We start from the raw sequence: 6,527 nt of genomic DNA on the forward strand, positions 1-6,527 counted from the left end.
ATCTTCTCTTCCCTCCCCTTTTAATGATATCCAGGAGTTCGGTTTTCTGTCATTTGATGCAGAGAGTTTTAACTTGTGAGTAATATATCCAGCAACATAGTCTCTAGCTTCTACATTTAACTCCGGAATTCATTTTTTTATATTTACAATGTATGTTATCTGGCAGATCTAAATCCAACATGCAATTTAGAATAGTTATGATCATTATTTTCCTTAAGATAGTTTCCATGAAACTTCGGAATTGCTAGTTGTTTCAATCTGCATCGATCAGAATTAGGGACCACTATATCGTCAGGATCGAAATGATTGAAACAAATCCTGGACCTTTGGCTCGGTTGAGAACAGACTCCTATAATAACATCTTCATTTTTTGGTAAGACAAACTGGGCATTCCTTGCTTTACAGATTATGCATGCAGGCATTATTGTGCTGTTTGAAATTATTTATTGTGCAGTAGAATGGCTAAAATTTACTTCTGAAATCTTAATTTACGTTAATCTATATTTAAATTAAATACAAATAAGTTAAATACAAATTCTAAGTCTGTGTTTGTAAACAAAGGGAGTCCAGTTTCTGTTGTACTGTACACTCCGTATACAGACCAATTTATATATATATATATATATACATATTTATATTTACTTGGGACATAAAATGTCGTCATCCAACTATGAGTTTGACCCACTTTAGTATTTATTCACTTTGGAGATCAGCTGATAGAGATTACAGAATACACATACCCTATAAGACAAATAACGTTACCAACGTTAAATCACACCGTAAGGTAACTTTACCTAACGTACCAACAATTGTAATGTTACAGAACGTTAAATAACATAAATGTTATCAATATAACCAGAGCTCACGTACCGTTACGAAGGTTGGTAACGTTAGTTTTAGGTTTATATTGAACTTTAAATTTACGTAATATATTAGAGTAAATTTACGTTACATAACCTAAGATATAATGAAAAATGAGCATATATTTTGGATTGATAAAAATCAAATTTTGGTTTCTTGTAAACATATGGTCATTGTTACGTTAAATAACATTACTCAACCTAACTTTTGTGAAAGCTGCTTCCATATTTAGGGTTCATTAACGTAGTTTGGTTCATGCACAGAACCATACCTTGTGTTACGTTAATTAACGTAACTTTTGTGAAAGCTGCTTCCATGTTAAGGGTTCATTGACGTAAAAGTTTGGTTCATGTAGAGAACCATACGTACGTTGTTACGTTAAATAAAGTTACTCAACAAAACTTTTGTAAAAGCTTATTCCATATTTGGGGTTAATCAACATAAAAGTTTGGTTCATTAACGTCAAATAACATTAAATGTAACGTTACATAGCGTAATATTTTTACGTTAGTTAACATAAAAGTGGGTTCGTTTTTACGTTCCTGGAACGTTAAATAGTGACGTTAATTAACGTTAATGAGCCCTAAAAGGAACGTTATCTAACGATCTGAGAACCTTATTTGTTTTGTTGGGTATGCACGATCTTTTAATCTATCTATAACGTTGACATATTTACAATTGGTTTACTCTCTACCTCTCTGTCTATCTATTTTTCTGTTTCTCTCACTTTCTCTCTATATACTTTAAATATAAATCAAAAATGTTAAAGTTAAAAAAATGTATTAATCCTGTATTATACATGTGTATCTTTGATTAAATCACAGACTGCCTGGAACTTGTTAACTCCAGATGGAATTCTTTCTTTGAAGAGGAATTCATCAATGTAGGATTGTAGAAGATTTCTTGGAACTCATTGCCTTAAGAGGTATTTTGTGTTTTGACCAGTAGCCCTCGATCCGGTTTGTATGTACCCCTGTTACTGATACCCCCCACTCCCTCTCTAGTCGGCATCCCCAAGTATTGTCTCTCTGTATTCATATAATTCCATTATACCAAATAACTTTGCATTGTCCTAGGAGGCTGATTGTTTGCATGCAAGCTTAAAATTATGTATATTACATGTATTTTTTGGGTTTGAACAGATCTGAGCAAAAGTGCACGCGCGCTTTTTGTGAAAAAATACGACTTTTTTGACAGTAAATCAATCTTAACTTCATTAATTGCACTTGAACATTTATCCTGATACTCTTGAAATAAATATGCGCTTAAAAAATTCACCTCCAAAGCCTTAAATGTCAGCGCGCCTGTGCAATAAAAGAAAATATCTTTTAATACTTATTTGCTAAGTTTTGCTAGGTTAGAATAAAACTAGCATGAGATACATCAAACTATAGCAAAATTGGGACAAGGATTACATTTCAGAGGTCAAAATAGACATTGGAGCATTCTGACCGGCGCACTAGTATGCCGGCAGTTACATTATGGGTCAACTTAGCACTGATTTTACATGTTGTATGTTGATTGGGCACAAGGAGTTAATTTCTTGGGTAAAAACTTTGGTAAGACAACTGTGATCGACGCGCTAGAAGCCAGCAGCCACCTTCTGGGTCATTCTGTCATCATAGGTAATTGGGCACGAGGAATTCATTTCTAGGGTCAAAATAAATATTGGAGCCTTCTGACTGGCACTAGTGGCATGTAGTTTCATTATGGGTCATCTTAGCACAGATTTTACATTTTGTATGTCGATTTAAAGGTAATTGGGCATGAGAAATTCATTTCTGAGATCAACATAAATATTGGAGCATTCTGACCGGGTCGCTAGTTACATCATGGGTCATCTTAGCACAGATTTTACAAGTTGTATGTCGATTTATAGGTAATTGGGCACGAGGAATTCATTATTTCTGGGGTCAAAATAAATACCCTACTAACCTGAAAACTTAAAAATATGTATGACATTTGTATATATATATGTATTTTTAGGTTTAGGAATGCATAAAATACGTATTTTCCATACCTATGACATACATATTTTCGTAACCATTTCATTGGTAAAAATACGTATTTTATATCCGTAAAAATATGTATTTGACAAACGTAAAAATGCGTATGTAAAAAACCTTTAAAAATCCAATGAATCAGGAATTTTCAGGTTTTTCCTATACGTAGATTTAGGTTTGAAAAAATCCTAACATTTCTTAATTTTTGGAATTTTTAGGTGTTACCTATATGTAAAAATACATATTTTTCAAGTTCTAAAACCAAAATGTTAAGAAGTGGACTATAATTTTGCATGGGCATTGTTCAGAGGCGTATTCAGGGGGGGGGGAGGAAATGGGGGCTAACCCCCCCCTGGACCAGTGAAATCTATTAAATTCAGGGGTTTTGCAAACCCCAACGGTTGCTAAGCTCCCTCTGGAACAAATTCCTGAATACACTCTATACACATTTCTATACAACTAATTCCACTAATTTCTTAAATCCATATACATTGATATTAATTATTTTCAATCCAATCAAATAATCTGTCTACAGAAATTCACTGAAGGATTCGATGATTACGTAATAACTGAAATGATAAATATGTTATGTAGTGAGTAAAAATCAATGTTTTCTATTTGTGCATAATTTTGAATATGTTTTCTCTTTTCTTTAGGAAACCTGTATTTTCATAAAAAAATTATTTAAATAAATTTAAACTACACCATTTATATATTGTATTTATATCTTTGTGTGTGAATAAATCTTTATAATAATATAACATTCCTTCATCTATATCCATCTAAATCAACATTCATATATGAATTTAGTCTGTATTTTTAACAATTATGGATTCAATAATGTGTTATACTTTATATGATTATTATGTTACCTGTTACAAGACTGTCAAAGTAAGACTGCTATTTATCAAAAAATCGAGAATTTACTGACATTGATTCTAATGAAAACATCAACTTACTCAAAAATGATAGCAATTTTGAAAAATTGCATTTTCCAAAATGTTTGCATTAAATTTCTTACAGAACAATTCTCTTAAAAAGAGTACAAAATATTTTCAAATTCTAACTTAAAAATTCATTTTTGTGCAGTTGAGGTTTCGTGAATATATTGACAATTGATATATTGATAATTGCTTGGTATGAAATTTACGAAAATATACGTATTTTTAAGTTTGCCTCAAACTTTATAACTCTAAAAAAATTAAGTAAAATACGTAAAGTAAAAACCTAAAAACTTAGAAAAATTACTTGGAATGAAAACTCCTAAAAATTATGTAAACATACGTAAATAAAAACCTAAAAACTTTGAAACATTTTTTAGTATGAAATTTACGAAAATATACGTATTTTTAGGTTTGCATCAAACTTTCATACTCTAAAAAAATACAACTTTTTAAGTAAAGAAAAACCATAAAAATATGTAAAAATACGTAAAATAAAAACCTAAAAATTTGAAAAATTACTTAGGAAAAAGTATACGTAATTTTTCGCATAAATACGTTTCTGGAAAACCAAAGCATTTAAAAAAAAATTGCTTGGAATGATAAATATGTAAAAATACGTAAATATGCGTAAGTTCTTAAACCAAAAGTTGAGCATACGTATTTATACGTATAAATACCTATTAATATGTATACCTATATAGAGACTTTGGTATTTTTAGGTTTTTGGGTTAGTAGGGTATTAGAGCATTCTGACCAGTGCGCTAGAAGCATGTAGTTTCATTTTGGGTCATCTGAGCACAGATTTTACCTGTTGTACACCGATTTATAGATAATTGGGAACGAGGAATCTTTTCTAAGGTCAAAATAAGTATGTGAGCATTCTGACCGGCGTACTAGTAGCCAACCATTACATTATGGGTCATCTTAGCACAGATTTTAAGTGTTGTATGTAGATTTATGGGTAATTGGGCACGAGGAGTTCATTTCTTGGGTAAAACTTTTGTAAGACTACTCTGATCGACGCGCTAGCAGCAAGCAGCCACCTTCTGGGTCATCCTGTCATATGTTTTACATGTAGTATGTTGATTCTAGGGTACTAGACACAAGGATTCTATTTCTTAGGTAAAAAATGAAGTTTGATGACTCTGATCAGCTCGCTTGCATCTTCAGATAAGTAGGATTTAGGATGGAGGAACCTGAACATTCGAGTACACCAAGGTTTTTTTTTTTAATAATCTGAAAACCACAGATGTTTTATTACATATATGCCACATTCAACTTTGATACAAGAAAAAAATTGAACTGAAACTTGAATGCTTGTAATCCTTAAGATAATTTACGTTCCCGAAAAAGCAGTATCCTCATAAGAATTTAAACGTATACTAGGATGTTCAGGTTCCTCTATCCTAAATCTTACTTAACTGAAGATACAAGTCGATTAGTAGTGTATTAACAATGTTTACAGTTAACACATTTTAAAGAAACATTTAGTCATGTCCAATGTTCTTTAAAGATAAAGGTTATCACATTTACTGGTTTGAACAAGTAAATTATTGAGAATTATCATCACATTAGACCATAATCACCCTGCAAATGGATACATTTTCTATTTTAAACATGCATTGTTTCTTATGGTTTCTTTTTAGATTCTTGTGACCAAGATTCTAGCATATCAATTTAAAGATGTTTTTGGTATGTCATAGATTTTGGTAGGATAAACCGATGCTCTGCTTGTGATTTACTCCACGTAGATGGATTCCTCTGGTCTTATACCTAAACCCTGCTATACAACCCCTGAACAAACTATGAAAAAATATGACAGGATGACCCAGAAGGTGGCTGCTGGCTGCTAGCGCGTCGATCAAAGTTTTCTTACCAAAGTTTTTACCCAAGAAATTAACTCCTTGTGCCCAATCGACATACAACATGTAAAATCTGTGCTAAGATGACCCATGATGTAATGGTTGCCTACTAGCGCGCCGGTCAGAATGCTCCAATGTCTATTTTGACCTCTGAAATGTAATCCTTGTCCCAATTTTGCTATATTTTGATCTCATCTCATGCTAGTTTTATTCTAACCTAGCAAAACCTAGCAAATAAGTATTAAAAGATATTTTCTTTTATTGCACACGCGGACATTCAAGGCTTTGGTGAATTTTTTGAGCGCATGTTTTTTCAAGAGTATCAGGATTAATGTTCAAGTGAAATTCAAAAAGTTAAGGTTGATTTACAGTGAAAAAAAGTCTTATTTTTCACAAAAAACGCGCGTGCGCGCACACTTTTGCTTAGATCCGTTCAAAACCAAAAATGCATGTAGTCTATATATAAATTTGGCTTGTCTGTTTGTCTGTTTGTCTGTCTGTTTGTATCAAATAAACGTCAAAACGGCTGAACCGATCGGGCCCAAATTTTTTGTGGGACATCTAGGGACTCCAGGGAAGGTTTATGAATCATCAAAATTTCAAATATTTGTCTCCATCAAAATTCGATCGTCATTAAATTTTTAAAAATTTTGAAAATCCGCGAAATTTTTTGTGAAAATCCGCGAATTATTTTTGTTTTGTTTTACGATGTACACAAAGAGAACATGTTCACAATTAATTTAGAAGATGGGCGCGAAGCGCCCTCTAAGGCTAGAAAGAAGGGCGCGAAGCGCCTTGAATTTCTAGTATACATAATTTTAAGCTCGCATAACCTAAATCAGCCTCCTTGGACAATG

Source organism: Eurytemora carolleeae, unplaced genomic scaffold (genome assembly GCF_000591075.1).
Source record: "Eurytemora carolleeae unplaced genomic scaffold, Eaff_2.0 scaffold1475, whole genome shotgun sequence".
NCBI lineage: Eukaryota > Metazoa > Arthropoda > Copepoda > Calanoida > Temoridae > Eurytemora > Eurytemora carolleeae.